Source organism: Salminus brasiliensis, chromosome 13 (assembly GCF_030463535.1).
Source record: "Salminus brasiliensis chromosome 13, fSalBra1.hap2, whole genome shotgun sequence".
NCBI classification, from domain to species: Eukaryota; Metazoa; Chordata; class Actinopteri; order Characiformes; family Bryconidae; genus Salminus; species Salminus brasiliensis.
Window position 1 is genome coordinate 34858725 of NC_132890.1, and position 18598 is coordinate 34877322.

Consider the following 18598-nt stretch of genomic DNA (forward strand, 5'->3'; position numbering starts at 1 on the left):
GTCAACCAATAAAGGCAGCCTTCAAATAAAGGCTTTTCAGTTCTTCCAGTTTTTTTAAGCCATTTTTTTTGTCAGCATTGCTTTTTGTTATATTCCAGTTGTGTGTGTACCATCCGTACACTGTATGCAGGGTTTGAAGTGTGTGTGTGTGTGTGTGTGTAGCTTCAACACCTGCTGCTACCCATAGGAATGATATACTGCGAGGTGTCAACTGGCGAAATTACTGTAGCGGCGGTTAGATTTAACACCTGGCTCAATTCACAAGAACGATGTGGCCCATCAGCATACAAAAGAAGAAGTTTGAACTTCCCAAGGAAAAAAAGAGAAAAGAGAAAAAGCCCTGACGATCCTACCTGCTTACACAAGCGTGAGCATGAGTCAGAATTCGCCTGTGGAACGGGGAGGGGACGCTACGGTTTTAAGAGCAGGCTTTTTAGATATGTTTTAGTCTGGTTTTCATCTCAATATTGTGGGAGTTTAATCTCATTCCAGTTGCCGAGTCCTCGGGCGGAATTCTTCCTTCCTTGTCAAGAATCTGAAACAACAGAAATTAGGACAGAGTGAAGATTTAAATATCTTTCTTCAAAGGGTTGCTCTCTTTGTGGGGGTGTTTTACAGTGTCTGTGTGTGTGTGTATATATCTGGAAGTGTGTGCAGATGTGTGTGCTGGGGGTGTAGTCCTGCTCTAGTCCATTATACAGAGATTATTTTATCTTATTTGTGTGGTTCTGGCCAGGCTGGCCGCAGGGCTGAGGGGGCTTTTATGGACTAATCCTCCACAAAGCTGGTAATAACCTGTCAGTTCAGCCTCAGCCAAAGAGCCCCTCTCTCTCTCTCTCTCTCTCTCTCCATTTCTCTATCTCTCCCTCGCTCTCTTTCCTCACTGATCTCAATCTGTACAAGATGGCCAGCGATGGCTGTGGGCAGAGAAAATAGGACAGAGGTAATGCCAGGCTGAGCTCGGGCCAAAACCAGCCACAATTTCGGGGGGTGAAATATAGATGCAGGCTTTCTTTGGGCTTCTTCATCTCTGGAGATGAAGACATCTGATGTCGTCCTTGTTCAGAAATGGACCTGCTTTCAGCTACGCGCAAATTTCCCTTCATTTTCAGCCTTCGGAGGTGTTCTTCTGTGCATCTGAGCCATTAGCAATGGAAATGGAGTCATTGATACAGTCACTGATACACTTCCTAACTATTCCTAACTAGGCCGCACAGCCTCTCCTCAAAGGTCCCGCCATGTCCCTTTCCTGCCAGACGAGAAAAAGACTGAGGTAAGACAGCTGTCCTGACCACCTCACCCCAAACGACGAGATGATGGGAGCACTCTGGAAAGGTGGACCTAAGGATGAGAATGAGAACATTTACATTACATTACATTTAAGGCATTTAGCAGACGCTCTTATCCAGAGCAACTTACAAACGTGCTTTGCTATTTACCCAAGAAAAACCTCAGCTAGTTTGAATAGACTAATAATTCAAAGATACCTCTAAGCTTTAGACTCTACTAAACACAAGACAATAAGGTGACCACAGTACTCTGCTATTCGTCCAAGTACTCTCAGAAGAGGAGGGTCTTCAGTCTGGGTTTGAAGACAGCGAGCGACTCGGCCGTTCGGACACCCAGGGCAAGCTCGTTCCACCACTTCGGTGCAGGACAGTAAAAAGCCTGGACGCTCGTCTTCCGCGGATTTTGAGGGATGGCGGGTCGAGCCGAGCCGTACTTGAAGCTGGAAGGGCTCTTGGTGCGGATCGGCTTTTGACCATTACCATTAAGTACGGAGGGGCTGGCTGGTCTGTTCTTGGCTTTGTAGGCCAGCGTCAGGGTTTTGAATCTGATGCAGGCAGCAGCTACAGAAAGCCAGTGAAGAGAGAACGCAGCAGTGGAGTGACATGGCTGAACATTGGTCCAAGGTTCAGGACGGGCATCAAGATGTAATTTGTTGGCATAAACCAATTAGCATGATGCTACAAGGAGTATGCGAATGTGTGTAGATAAATCTAATTATTAGGTTTACCTGTGCATTAAAATATGTGTGTGTAGTCTTAGGCATTGGTATATCTGTCTTGTCACTAAAGGCAAGAGACAGGATTTCTCCTGTTGACGCCCTAATAAGCTCTGAGCTCCAGCTTTCCACAAAGATGCTGCGTTGTTTGCAAAATCATTTCTTGTTATTACTGAAAAGGTCAGACTAGGTTTTTCAAACACTAATAAGGCGCATGATGATCCCCGTGATATTTGTAACTCTGACATCTGTTCCATTAAATGAAGAATTCACCCCACATCCCCTGGAAAGGGACTGTTTGCATGAACAGCCAAGATTTTACTGGGTGATTAACAGTGCATGGAGTTTATGGTGTGAACACATATATGCTTCTACTTATGAATTCATAAGGTTTTATCAGTATTGCAACCTGTATTAAATGCAAATGAGCTGAAGACGTGGCTAAACCAACCTAGGTTCTCTTAAGGCTCATTAATACTCCATTTCAAATGCTATAACCGTCACAGCCCACATGCTTCTTTGCGTCCTTTCCATTGGCATGGATGTTAAGAAATGCATCCACAAGAGGGCAGCTCAGAGTCAAACGTTTCTGACAACAACAAACATGGCGGCAGTGGAGGAGGTCATGATAATGTTAGCATTGTCTGTCCATGTGCCCTGGCGATGTTACATCATATAGATTCCTCATTATTAAAATTCATAACATGGACTGAAGTAGCGCTTGGATGCGCTGACGCTACGGCCCGGGAATCACGAGTTCGAATCCCAAACCGGTTTGTCATTGCTGCCTGCTTTGCCATCTGTGGCCAGAGTCCGAGAGAGCACAACTGGCTGTGCTCTCTGCCCTTATTACTCCTAAAGGAATGTAGGCCGGGACAGGTGTCCACTAGCTGGCATGGTAGAGCTGAAGACCAGATGTTTTCCATTGAGCATGTCTGCTGCCCTCGTGCCTGGGGCATTGCTAATGGGCAGTACCAAATAATGGACTAATACAAAGTACAAATAATGAAATAATGTATATATATATATATATATATATATATATATATATATATATGCAAAATTTGACATGTAAAACAGACAACAGACTCCATCCACACCCATATTTAACAGTGAGCATAAATGAGCCTTTCATGGACCGTTCCAGCATTTTTTAAACAATCTTAACCTTAGACCCCTCCAAATGGATCCACAAATGAAGTGAACTCAGGCCACCTCTGGAGGTGGTCTCGGTACAGTTTGCTCGTGGTTTGTATTGTACTCCTTTTGATTTGGGCACTGAAAAGAAAAGAAAACCCGACCTGCTTCATGTTTCACTTCATGGATAAAGAACCCCGAAGGCTTACAGTACAAACACTGCCACAATGTTCCAGAGCTAAAAACAAACTCCACAGGAGAACGGCGGCCCACTGCTTGATGTAATCTTGCTGAGAAACTACTACTAGTACTACAGTGATTTTATCATGATTACAGTATGATGTGAGAAACCCTCTTAACACAGTTAGGTTAACTTCTTAAACCCTGTATGTGTCTCTCTGATAATGATATTATTGCCATAATTAACATCAATTTCATAGGCCCCAAAATAGAACCTTGGGGGACTCCACACAATATACTAACCCTAAACCATATATATATATATATATATATATATATATATATATATATATATATATATATATAGATAGATAGATAGAGCACAATTGGGTCTCTTCCCTCATCACTCTTAAAGGAATATAGGCAGGGACAGGTGTCCACTAGCTGGTGGGGTATATCTGAAGAACTGATGCTTTCCATTGAGCGTATATATGTATATATATATACATATATATATATACCTCTTGCTCTCTAACTATGCGGCAGGCATGGTTAAGCGCTGTGCTCAAGAGAACAACCAGGAGTATGAACCTGACTGGACCTAAACAGATAATTGTGGCTGTGCCCTTGGTAAAAAGACACCAGCCACCTCTTGTTTTCACATCATAGTTTCAAATATCTATACCAGATATGGCCTTCACTTCTATTTGTAAAAGATAAGTACTAATGAATTTCAATTAGAAGCAGATACAAACAAAATGAGATTAACATTCAAGTATTCCAAGAACTCATTCTGACAATAGTGCCAAGGCTGCCAATTCTGTGCTGCAGAGTGCTGAAACATCATTAAACGAACTTTACCAAGTATGAAAGGTGCCACAGGCAAATGGATTTAAATGTGAGACTTCATTAAGGTATTTGCTTGAATCATAATCAGTATCTATGACAAAGGCCAAATTACAGGCATGCAATCTAATCACTTGCAAATTCAGAAAACGGAAAACCAGATCAAATCAGGATGAAAAGCAGATTAAAACACAAAAACAGGAAAACAATAGAAGGATCTGGGACGCTGGGCTGGGCAAAGAACTACAGGACCACATACTGTACTGGGGAACCATGGCTTAGAATTACAAGGGAGTAAAGTACACAAAATACACAAAATAATGAGATGACCTGTACATCTTTTATTAGAAAAAGAAAAAACAATGTATTACAGATATTGCAACTTGCTGTACCCGCCAAACCAAAGGAGCTTTCGTTTTAATGAGATTTCCAAGTAATTACACATGCAGGGGGTGTGCAAATGATCACAATCACCCCACAAAATAATTACAGGCCATTTTAACAGAAACCTCTAGTATTTAGGTGCACTTTGTAAGTTTACAATTACTGACTGTAGTCCATCTGTTGATGCACACTTTCACGCAACCCTGATCATCATGGAAAGGGACTACCATGGGACCGCCTGTGATGCCAAGATCAAGGGAAGTAGGATGTAAAAGTAGTGTTTTAATGATAAGATTGCAGTCCGGGAAGTAAACCTCCAACTAAAGACAAAAAAAAAAGCTCAGAATTTCAAAATCACAACAAATTTGCAGCAAATGTTTAAGAATCAGACAGAATATTCTTGATTCTTTCTTTACTATGCACATGTACGCAGTGATTAGTAGGATGATTTGACCAATTTCCAAAATTCAGGTGAAGACATACAATGCAGACGAAAGGAAATTGAAAATCCACATGTGGACAATAATTGATTAGACAGGCTAAACACCCTATGTAGCTCACTTTGCAGGAAACTGTCAGCTTGATTGGAATGTACCCTGTGACAAATGCCTTGTTTCAAGACCCCTTAAACAGCCTACGTCCCACTGGTGGACCGAAAGTGTTATTACAAACTTCTATTACCAAAGAATAACAGCTCCACTAGCTTGTACAGAAGATCCTGTAGTTACTGAGTAATACGCTTTAGTGTGTAATAAGCCTTGCTGCGTAGAGGGGTAAGGTCGTTTGCCCTATTCGGACAGGATTAGTTTTACCTGGGGAAGCAGAAGGACATCTGTAAAATTTATGACTGATTCGCACAGGATCAGAAATCTACTCAATTTACAGAGTTATTACTACTAATTGAGTCATTATTATTATTATTATTATTATAATTGAATAATACTTAATAATGAAATGTTAGTAAAAATAGTTTAAAATGGCAATTTCTTTGTGTTCATAACACATATGTAGGTTATAGGCTATGCTACATTGAAATGCTGCGCCTCTGAGGATTCCTATGGCTCGTCGTCTGGATTTGAAAGCTGTACAACAGCTGAGGTTTGTCACAGACTTCGACAACCCAAGGTATCTGTGCCATTCACAACCAAACTAAAAGCCTCCTTGAGCGTCTCCAACCAATCCACAGGATGTGACGGAATATTTACCCACATGTTGATTCACACAGCATTAATATAACCTAATATAATATTAATTTTTACGACTCATTTTACAGAAGGGAAAATGGTGAGGCCAAGTGGACAAGGGCTTGGTAGAACCAGCACTGGAATGGGTTGGGTATATTTACATATTTACATAAGTTACAGATGACCACGCCAACATGTTCATGTGGGGCTCACATGGGTGGAACGTAGGCTAGGTGGGTTCCAGGCAGAGATGGGCTCTGAGTGGGTTTGTGAATGTGTTTTAACTGGGACCCGGTTGGGCTTCCCAAATAGGCCTCATTGTTACAGCCCACCTTAATCTCACACCCTCCCATCTAGGCCCCATCTGCAATATACAACCCAAGTAGGGCCCATGTTTAACTCCTGGTCCCATTAATGACCTTTATGGGACCCTGGTGGGCATCCATTTGTGGGGCCAGCATGAAACCCATGGACCAAACTTTCTGGTTCCCTATGTGGGCATGTTTTCTGGGGATAAGGCAGAGCTAAGGAGGTGCAGAGCCATCAAGGGGCGGAGCCAGGATTTTCACAACACGTTTACTCACGGTACCCCGGATATGGCTAAAAATCAAAAAGAATGCCACTTTGGACTCCAGGCTTAAAATAAAGATAGTTCTCAATGGTGACATGTAGAAAATGGAAAATACATAATTCAGTATTTACAATGAGGCCCATGAAACATAGTGTGTGCAAACAGGGACACAAGTTCTCCTGTGCCTTTGGGGTTTGGCACTGAAGCGAGCCTCTCGCTTTCCCTGTGCCAGATGCTAATTATTCAGCAATTCGAAACAGTAGTTTGTATTCAAATAACTGAATAATTGTTGTTTCTGAAACAAACTTTCAGCAGCTAATGATATTTATTCTGAATGCTCGATGAAAACCTCCCCCCCCCCTCCCCATTTTTTATCGCCTTTCCCAGTCATCTTCTGCCCTTACCCTAGCAGATGTTTTCATTATACATGCTTTGCGTGGCAAAAATTCTCTTTATTGTCAAAGCAGGGATGAAATTTCATATTTCATTTCATGGGAAAAAAAAGTACTGCCTTGAGAAAACATGTTTATTCGGAGGGACCGCAGAGTGCCTTGGAGGCAAGGGCTTGTAATGGAGTGATTATTCAAGAATAATCAGCATCCACGCTTGCATATGAAACCCAGCGCCTCGAGCTACGAATGAAAAATTCACGTCTCAACATTTTTTAAATGTATGTTTATACATACATCCCGAAACGAAACTCCCGCAGTTCTTAAAATGCGGTGCAGTGCATGTTTATGATCCCGATATTAGGATGCTTATCTCCGGCTCTAACAGTCCGGCTGCACAAGGAATATTCCACGTGCTGGTATGCAACCCTGTGCACGTGTGTATGCGCAGGTTCGGTGTGTGTATATCTCTGAGCGCCTTCGGAGGGTTTCGAAACTCGGCCATCTAATCCATCTAACCTTTGCAGAAAATCCCACACCTGTGATTGACACGGCTGTCTATGAAGCTGCCTTGTACCAGCACACTGTAATATTCAGTGTCATTATTGCACTGGCTGTCTGCGCTGGCCTGCCGCAAGCTGGACTATGTGGGGTACATAAAGAGATGGAGAAACCTGAAGCGCGATGTGGGTTACTCTATTGCAGGGTGACCTAAAATTGTGACGTTGGCATTTACAAAAAAAAAAACAGATTTATTGGCTGTCCCGCTCTGTCGGCCATATTGCCCCTACAGCTCTGGGAAAGAACCTGAAGCAAAACTGCAATGAAAACCTTATTGCTTGTCTGGAACCCTCTCGATCTGCAGTTATTGAACACACTGGTTTCTGAGTGAGAGTTGGACAAATGCATGTCCAACTTAGTACTGCTTGTAATACCCAGTTTAGCTGGAAACACTCTTTATTAGAAACTTTCCTACATTGTCCTTCCACTATCCGGCCACTTTATGAGGTCCACCTATTTTATAAAAATAAAGGTGCTAGAAATTGTTATTTGAGCAATATAGAAGCTATAGAATAACCTACTTTGGCTTTATACAGAACAGGGTTTGTTATATAGCTGTATGAGTGTAAAGAACCTTCAAATTGGTCAAGAACATTTACACCAAGGTGTCATGGCATGTACGGCCAGACATGAGGGGAAAAACACTCGCAGAGATGAAAATCAAAGCAAGATACTTTAATAAACGTGGCAAACAGAGATCCCAGAGATTCCAACACCTTAAGTTCTCCCAGTCCCAGGTGAAACACATGAACAAACAACGAGCAGTGAATCAACACAAATGAACATGAATCAACTCCATAGAACAGAAACAAACAGGAAGTCCTTATTTGGGCCTGTGGGCGGCGGCTCGGGATCGCCCCGGGGGAGGGCGCGATAATGAGGGCCTGACACAAGGGAAGGTTCTTCGCACCCACACATCACTGATACTACAAAAGGGCTCCTTCTATTGCAAGTGGTTCTTCTACTCGAAGAATTTGAACATGCATACATATACAGTTCCAGTCAAAAGTTTGGACACTGGGGTAACACGGGTATCCATCATAGTAAGGATGTTGTGGCTGCAGGGATTCAAGTAGGCCTAAGTCGTACGTATGTAAAAGAAGGTGATTTGGTCATATAGGATATTAATTAAGGCTATTTATTGGTTTTGCTAAATGAGTAAATGTACATTAACATACTGTAGATGCAGGGTTTGCCTCCCCCAATCTAAACTTTAAGATAAAACATCTGGGCCCTGTTTTAGAACTGTTTTTACCCTTCTCACTAACTTAGGACTGCATCACACCAACAAATTAGGTTTATTAGCAGAATTGAACTTTCAGCAATCAAACAATCAAGAACTATAAATAGCTCAACACAACAAGTGTTTTCTTCAAATTATATGATCCTCTAAATGATGACTGCAGTCTCAGAATTACAGTGACAAGTGTCTTTAGTAGTTGACAGAGCACCCTTCAGCTGTTCCGACCTGCTGCAAATGTGATGCACAGCCAGACACCAGCTTCAGGCAGCGTTCCTGAGTAATCTTAGCCCCTTTCCTCATGGGCAGTGGTCTCCAGTCCACTCATATTCATGGGTTTGCTGCCGCAACCTCCTTCTTCAAATCCCACCCAAGGTTTTCTATGGGGTTCAAGTCAGGCGACTGTGACGGCCACTCCAGAATCTTCCAGGACTTCTTCTGAAACTAAGCCTGGGTGGTCCAATGATGCCCAAGCTTCAGCTTCCTCACAGAAGGCCGAATGAAGTTTTCACCAATGATTTGTGATACTTGATTGAATCCATCCATTGCCCTCTATGTGCACACTGCAGGTTTCCAGTGCCAGAGGAAGCAAAGCAGCCCCAGAGCATCACTGAGCCACCGCCATGCTTCACTGTTGACAGGGTGTGCTTTTTGGTGTGTGCTTCATTCTTAACATAATGGAAGAAGAGGACAGTACTAAGTACTAAGTTGGTCTTTGAAACATAGCACAATCGAAACATCCACTTGCTCTTGGCTATTTTAACCTCAGTGTGCTACTCAGCAAGCTAAACTTTGCACTGCTGCATAATATACATAAAGTATAATCAAGCAAAGAGAAATTGCTTATTGGTTGCTTAAAAACCATGATATATTGCCTTTCTTTTTTCTTGTTGCCAGCTGTGTAGCCTTTACCTTGCTACATATGTTAGCACAGTAATGAAGTCATCTCAGCAGTCATGGATAACAGATGGACTTGTTTGTTTTGCTGACCCACCATTTGGGGACTTTGCAACCACGGTATAGAAAAAAAAAACAAACAAAAAAAAAACCTCTTCTACTTATTTTCACAGATGTTACGGTTAATTACCATCAAAAAGAACTGAAGTTCAGTTAACGCGGCTCTTGGCCTAAGCCCCGAATATTTAGACTTTCGGAACTGATGTACCTGACACACAATTTGTCATCCACTCTCTAACCCATTCACCACTTGTCAGTTTCTGACCACAGGACAACTGCTGCCCTGATGCTTAAGTATTATTTACCTCTCTAAACACAGCAGTGAAACTATCTGGGTTTACAATCCAAAGGATCTCCGAATCAAAGTATTAAATATTGCAGTGGTAGGTCAGTGGTTAGAGTAATCACAGGGTTGTGGGTTTGATACCCAGGTGCGCTAAGATGTTGGCAAGCGTGCACACCGCAAGCGGCAGAAGCAACACAGCGACCTCAGTGATAGGTTAATGACACGGCATCCAGCGACACAGCATTCAACAACACGCCGGTCAGCAACGCAGCGTTCAGCGACACAATGTTCAGCGCCTTGTCCATGAACGATGCTAAGTGGCCGAATTCAGCAACATGATCAAGTTGTGCTCTGCTTAATTTTTTCCAGCAAATAAGCAGTGATGCGTGGTGGCGACGACCAATCAGAATCAGTTTTCAGTTTCCCTAAAAACAGCTCCACTGACTTCGTTCTTGGTTCGTACTGAAGGTTTGTTTCTTTCGCAAAATGGAGGTAGCAGCGTTTTTGCTGAAGAGGTAAATATTATTTAGCATATAGAAATAATACTTTTGAGAAAGGGTTCAGTGTTTATACAGGAATTATACGAATTTCCCTCATATTTTATTTTTTGAGGGAATGTGCCATGATCCGTACGGTCTGACAATGAGGGAGAAAACTTGCGGGGGATGGACTAAAGTGAGGCAGCAAATGTTACAGGGGAAAAGGTAAAACCGAATTCAAACAGTGACAACCGAAAGTGGGCAAAACAAAGGAGCACACCTGAGGCTGGCGAGAAACGAGGGCTAGGCTAGCTTGCTGGGGCTGAGCTAGAACTATGACGCTAACCAAAACCTACAGGCAGTGCCTGGGAAAACTCTAGATTAAACAAAGGACTGCGCTCATCAGGCGCTCTTGAACTTGCGTGACTTGAGTGCGTGAAGCATCAGCTGCCGAACCCAAAAGACTGAACCGATCTGGTGGCAGGGCTCGCTACCTTGAGTACCGTACGTACGTTTAGCTCGCTACCTGAGCTCCTAACCATGAATACGCTCTGTGAGTGAAGCTCCATGAGATAGGCTCACTACCCAAAGGTTCCATCCGTCCCAAAGGTTCGGTGAGTCAACTAAGGTCGCTGCTACTAGAAGAGTCCACTAGATCCAGTAGGCTTAACAAGCTCGACAGGAATACTGAGTCCAACAGTTCAATGGGTACAATTCTCGGCAACCGGCAGCTGACGCTAGCCCTCCTTAAATATGCCAGCCACAGGTAGAACGTATTAACTCAAACAATGAACAGACACATGACGCTAACACAAACGTGAAACAAGATGCCAACAATGAGTGTCAACATAAAAATTGTGTCAACATAAAAGTCCTGAAACATAACATGACTGTGACTGTGAACTTGACAAAGTCCTTATGACCGCCTGCGGGCCGCGGCTCGAGACCGCCACCAGGGCAGGCGCGGCAACGCGGGCGTGACAGAATGCTGCTTGTTTGTGACAAATATCAGCAGAAATTAACATAAATTAACATATATTACTTACTTTAGGGTTGTGAACATTTAGAGAATAAATAAAGCTTACATTTCTTCCTCTGTATTGATAGTTGGAATTTGTTCTATTTGTTTTCTTATTTATTTATTTATTTATTTTAAAAGCCTTCTATGGACAGGTGTTGTACATTAGCGTGTAGCACACTGCATCTGGTTCTTGTACGTAACTGTTGCTATATCGTGCATGTCAAATAAATAAAGCCTACATAGGCTCTGTTTGTTACTAGTGGTTGTTGTTTCTTTAAAAACATGGTTTGCTTGAGGACGCAATTCAGTCCAACGTGCCGCCTGCCTACTGCTGGTGGACACACCCGCCAGCGACTCAGGCTGTGCTGAGTGATTTTATCGGTTACGGTGTGCACGCAGGGTCACTGTTAGGCCCTTGAGCATTGTACGCGTATAAGGACATAGAGGCACTTACTGGCATGTATGTAGGGACTCGGAATTCTTCATGTATCAAATGTGACAGACCACATGTGAATAGGGTTGCACTTGTTTGTGCAAAGCAACAAAAACATGAATTTAGTATCACGGAAAGGCAATGTGGTTACGTGACAAGGTAGCGGTACGGTAGTATTGAGAAACTGTCTACTGATGAAGAGATAGGATAAACTGTGCATCAGAAGATGGGCTACAGTGGGCTCCCATCAAAGGGGTGGGTGTATTAAGCAGTTCTTGAAGGCGGTTTCGGAAGGTGATGTGTTAAAAGTAGGAGACATAGGGAAAACGTGAGAATCTGAGACACTCTGACAAGAGGGGTCAGGACTAACAGTGACAACCAGTGAACCGGCGACAGAGTCACAGGCACCTAAGGTTCACGGATGTGATCCAAGGATCAGCTGCTAACGTCTTACCACAGGACGCCTTCAGAGGTCTTGTGGAGTCCAAGGGAGGCCTACTCAATAGTCAGCAGGTGGGGATTATGTTATGGCTGGCCAGTGTATATCCAAGTGTTGGTGCATCAGCAGTGTATCCGATGCCAAGAATAGAGGGTAGGCAAGTCAACTGGCCGGGTGATGCCAGAGACCAAGATGCCAGGAGCTTTAAGATTTTCTGATAAAGTGGCCAGTCACTACATAAGAAATCATACAATTACATACTTTTATAGAATTGCCATGCTTATATGTCCACTTGAGTGTGCTTTAGAAGCCCAGTCAGCGACTTCATTGTCGAAAAAACCCATTAGACGGCACTTGCGGCAAAGAGGTTTGTTGTTCTGTTTGTAAATGTGTGTAAACACAACAGAGCTGTGCTGGGAAGGAGAGGCATTGACCTCCAACCCGAAGGACATCCGACAAAGCCATATCCACTCTGTGGGCAGCATGAAAGTTATGTCGAGTTATCCTCGACAAACAACACCTTTTGACTCGTGCGCATGTGTGTGACTGTGTGAGAGTAAAAAAGAGAGAGAGAGACTGCGAAAGAGAGAGAGAGCGAGAGTACATGTGCTTCTGTGCATGACTGTATTTTTAGAACAAAAACCCAACATGAATCATAGCTAATTGTTGTGAGCCGATGAAACAGGCGGGCGAGCGATGGCAGCTTGTCGCCGGTAAATACAGTACTCAGCCCATGCTTCCCACTCACAGTGTTCCAGAGTGGGTCAGGGTTAGCTGGGATTGGCGAGAGGACAGAGATTGCAAATGCTGCAAGGGTAGAAGGTGGACAGGGAGGGGAGGGGAAGGGGAGGCGAGGCGAGGCGAGGAGAGAAAGGAGCAATAAGTGAGGGACTTTTGTGGTCAGTGTAGATACGAGGGGAAACAGAGGCTGGGGGGATAGAGGAAAGGTGAAGAGAGGAAAGGAGAGCAAAGTGGACAAAGGAGAATGAATCTGTGATAGATTGACCCGTTAGTCCCTGTCTGTAATCCCTCACTTCTCCCTTCTCAGTTCTCTTTACTCTCATAACACTTAAAATGACTAATTGGTAATTAACAGCAGTTTCACAGAACCTAGAATTGAACCCTGTGGGACTCCACAAGATTTGTAAGATTTTGAAACAGTGGGAAATGTTTGTTGTGGTGTGGAAACAATCCAGGCAGAGTTCCAAGGTAGTTTTGCCAGTTTATTGGATGAAACCGCTGGACAAAACAATTTTAGGATAGTGATGAAAAAATAAAAACTTCTAAATCATGCTAAATATAAGAAAGTTTAAACAAGGTACAAGAAAATAAAGGAAATTAAAGAGCCTTTCACCCCAGTAAAAACCTTACTCCCAATTTCCCCAACTATCAAAATAAGTCTGCACATCCTGACCTTCCTCCAGCCTGAACTAACCTACGTCTAGGAATTATTAAAAAAGGCCCAATCAGATTTTGCAGATTTTGAAGCATAGAACATACTTGGATATTTTATGAGTCTGTGGTGGCAAGTGCTATCCTCTATGCTGTTGCATGCTGGGGCAGAAGGCTGAGGGTGGCTGACGCCAACACACTCAACAAACTTATCCGCAAGGCCAGTGATGTTGTGGGTGTGGAGTTGGACTCGCTGAGGGCAGTGTCGGAGAGAACGACTCTGTCTAAGCTGCATGTCGTTATGGATAATGGCTCCCACCCTTTCTACAACACAGAAAGGGTGATGAGACACAGGAGCACATTCAGTGCAAAACTCATTTCCCCGAAATGCACCACAGAGCGCCACAGGAGGTCATTCCGACCTGTGGCCATCAAACTCTACAACTCCTGTATGTGTGACGCTACAGTTCATCTGTGCAATACTCAAGGTATACTGTTCATATGTGCAATAATAATAGTACTGTAATTCAATTTAATGGGTGCAATAATTTTCCATTTATATTATCATAGTTCTTACCAATATGCAACTTTAATAAATATTACATTTCAAGTTTTTTCATTTTTTTACATGAACTGTTGCAGCTGTCACAACTGTAATTTCCCTCCTGGGATCAATAAAGTATTTCTGATTCCAATTCTGATACACTGAAAACTAAAGTACCTTGAGATAAAAAGTGTGAACTAGTGTACATGTAAAAATGTGTGCTGTGTGACGTGGATAATGTGTGTTATTCTGTCTAAAGAGACTGTAAAGATAGATCAAAGGCAAATAAAACATCTAATCTATTATGATCCATGCTTATATATAAACATTAATAACACTATTTTGATGTGTAATTTCATTGAATAACATAATCCCCAGATCTATTATAGGTTAAACCAAACTTTTACCAAATAATTCACTACAGTTTCTGCATTAGGATTAATAGCCCTTTAATGAACATAGTGTTCAAAGCAATGGTGCGACCTTACTATAAATGTAGCCAGCCAAGGCAAGGAGGAAGCAAACTAACTAACAAGTACACTCCCAGACAAAAAGGTCTAAACTGTCACTGAGGTGGCTGTCAGCCTGCTTACCACAGTAGTGGTATCCTCAAGGGTATCCTCATCTTCAGACCCATCTGTTTTTTTTTTTTTTTTTAGAATGTGCCCCAAACACTCTTGATCCCTGAATTTTAATGTTATTTGTGTATGAAAGAACACATCGTCTTAAGCCACACTGACCTCTGACACTGTATATGTAGAGAAATGGTCATAAATTTAATTTTGATTAGATTGACAAGATTCTGAGATGAACAGGTCTTGGCTGAAGGGAAAGTTGTGTAAATAATAAACCATTTAAAGCACACGCAAGAGCTGGTATTTTAGGTTGGTTTAGGATTATGTAAATTGGATGTATTTTGACATAAGGAAAAGGAAAGTCAAAAATATTAAAAAACCTAAGTTTCTAATGCATATAAAAAATGCAAAAATGGGACCCATAACAACCATACTAGACCTCCAGAACTTTTCCCCATTAAATGATCAGCGCTTCATCTTTCAAAGAGTGGACACCCAAGGCTTCACTGGAGATTTATGGATATGGGCCTAAGCCTTATGATTGGTTGCAGTGGCATTGTATTAAAATGGATTAAAATCCAACTTCTGGCTATTTTGTGAACTTGGCACAGGGTGGATCTGCCTCTTCATGACTTTTAAGACTTTAGCTTTCCTTCTGTTATGTATTTGTACATATATTTGAGGGTACTTTGCTTTTGTGCTGCTGTAATACCTGCCTTTCCCTCTGGGATTAATAAAGTTATCTATCTATCTATCTATCTATCTATCTATCTATCTAGATGCTCTTCATCAACTGCCAACACACACACAGACCAAGGTTAAGCAATGCTCTCCCAGGGTAATTGTTTTTTTTTGTTGGTAAAATCTCACCTGTCTGGTATTCTAAGCTGTGGCCTTGAAGATGCCATGGAAGGCCTTTGCTATCAAGCAGCTGTTCACCTCTCCTGCTAGCAAACAGCATGCTAATCAATAGACATTTTGCTATAGCAGAGCTACTTTCAGTAGTGGCTGTTATTCAGCTATGAGCTGACACCAAAACTCACCAGCCCATTCAAGCTACTGATGTTTTTCTTTTTTTTAGCCAAAGAGACAGTTAGCAGTGGGCATTATAATATCTGTAAGCTTAGGTTAATAATGGTGCTTGGACCACACATATCAGAAGAATAACTATCTTATTCCTATTACTCTTTTTCAGAGGTCTACACCACACTATCATTTGTCATCTGTACCACATTGCATAGCAGAGTCAGTGTTCACTCTGCCTCCTGCATAAAGGCCCAAGGTTGGACTGTTGGACTGCTGTGCTGTGTCTGTGAGACTCAAAAGGTTGGTAGAAACTGAGAATTGCTCAGAATTACTGGGAAAGCTCAGTAGCTTTAGCGCAGTCTCCTTAATAGTGTAGCGAGCTATTCTTCCCCAGACATATTTCCATGTCTAACAAGCGTGACATGGAAAACATCTATTACTTTATGTTTCCAAATACCAAATGCCACATATGTGCTATTCCCAACAGGATGAATCCGGTAGGAGGAGGCATTGTTCTGCACCCGAAACAGCTGTGCCAAAGGCGTGTTTTGCAGTGATAGTCCCACTGACATTTGAAAAAAAATTGCCAGCCATTACGGTGGCCCACAATAGGCAGACTCTTTGGCCTGTTCGTGAGTGGCATCCCCCCTACCCAGCTCCCTCCATCCAGAAAGCCAGCAAGGATCTATTAGAATGAGCAAGTGGTTCAGCTCGCCCACTAGACCCTCCTCAGGCATGTGGGCCCATGTTCATTTTATCATTCTTTCAGATAGTGCATGGAGAGATGGATGCCTCTAACAGGCCATGTGTGCCACAGAGTCCTATTGTCCCTGTCTGGCTTATAAATGAGCCCAATCTCTCCCACCTCAACCCCATGACCTCCCTACAAGAGAGAGATGCTGTGAGAGAGCAAGTTTATGGTCACTCTGACCTGCTTCAGTAGATACTGGGAATTTGAGGATGGGAATTTGAATGTTTTAAACAAAAATAGTAATGTTTATTTTTCATTTCATAAATGCAGATGACATGTGAGATGATCTGTATCTGATCGTTGGATGGCTGTATTGATTTTAATGGACATTTTTAAGGTGTTTTTGATTTAATGCCTAACCAGAAGGCCTAGGGAACAATAATGTATAATTGCGCAACTTACACAGCAGTAATCCATCACCTTTCTATGAAATATTTCTATCTATAGAAGCTACAGTTTGCACGTCATTAGACATCAAAGGTCTACTGGATACTGGATACCAGTAAACCAGTAAAAATGAATGTACGATTTGCAGGTAGGCTTGGGCGGTATGCCATTAGATGATTACCATCCCACCTCATCATCCCAAAATTACTGGATGGAGAATCACCATCCATCATTCCCGAGAACACAGTTCCCTCTGTACAGCTGAAGGAAGGTCACCCTCTTGGTGCCAGGTTCTACAACCAGATACACTACTTGGACAAAAGTATTGGGACACCTGCTCATTTTTTTTATTTTTCCAGTTTTATTTTTCAGAAATCAAGGGCATTAAAAATAATTTATCCTGCTTTCTACTGTCTCTACTGCCCAGGAAAACTGCTTTCTACTAGATTTTGGAGGTGCCTTGCTGTGAGGATTTGATTGCATTCAGCAACAGGGGCATTAGTAAGGACAGGATGTTGGATGATCACCATCCCACCTCATCCCAAATGTATTGGATGGATCATCATCCATCATTCATAATTCTAGAAAACACAGTTCGGCCGCTCCACAGCTCAATGGGGGGCAGTAATGAGTGCATTGCAGAATACATTAATTAGAACAGTGTCCATAAACATCCAGCAATAACGTGCTTGAACGCAAAAACCCAAATTACAGTCAGAACCATCTGAAGAGCTAGTGAATGCAGTATCAGTCAGAGCAGAACACGGGCATCCATGCAGTACAGCGCACAGTTCTGGGAAAGCCAGAGCCTGCCCTGTTTTGACAGCACAGACGGCCATGTGCCCTGGCCCTCGCCGGATAATTGGCTCGTCTGTTGCCATGAAAGCGCTATTAGGTTTCTGCTCCTGATTGGTCCTAGGGCACCCGGCTCTCCGGTTCTGCCTGTCAACCCCTCATCTCTGGGTCAAATGCTAACCCACCCCAGACCCACCCCATCTCCCCCCACACAGTCTTCCATCCTCCAGCCTCCATTCGCCTCATCATTAACCTCCCAGTGGCCCGCCTTAACATCTACGTATGGGATCCACGGAGGAGGGGGACAGCAGGCGCCGGTGGACAGAGGCATGGTCACAGAGGGAACCGAGAGCCCTGCTGAGTGCGCTATTGATCTGGCTGGATTAGGAGCCCTTGTCTGCAGGGGCATCTTCCTCAGCTGACAGATTATTACAGGCTTTTCTGGGATTTAGGCCTCAGCAAAAGACTCCCAGCACAATAACCGTGTATGGCCCAGACATATCTAATATCATACCCATAAGCTTCACGAGAGATGGAGGGAAAGATGGGCAGAAAAGACATCCGGGCGGAGACACTACTCTTTCTTCTTTGCTCCGCTTCCCGTCCTCTTGTTCCTCGTTCTCTCTCGGCTTCATATTCTTTCCTTTATCCACCGTAACGGTTCTTCTTTAATTTCTGAACTGCTCAAGTGGGGTTTTGCAAAACAGATCGACTCGCTTTATTAGTTCGGTGTGGCTCAATTCATTTATGAGTCCTGAAACTCTGGCTATTAAATATTTCATATGGCACCGCTGTGATGCCGGTTGAAGTCATGGGCATAAAGTTGAACAGGGAGTGCTTATGGCTCTATCCATGTCTATCCAGATGCTGATGAAGTAATAAGCTGGAGGGGCAGATCTCTTCCTTCTATCTGTCTCCCCGGCCCTCCGGTTCTGGGCCTCAAAGCAATATGAAGGTGCCAGCCAACAAGCGGCAGCCGCGGGTGGCAGTTTGGTGCCAAACATGACTTATAACGT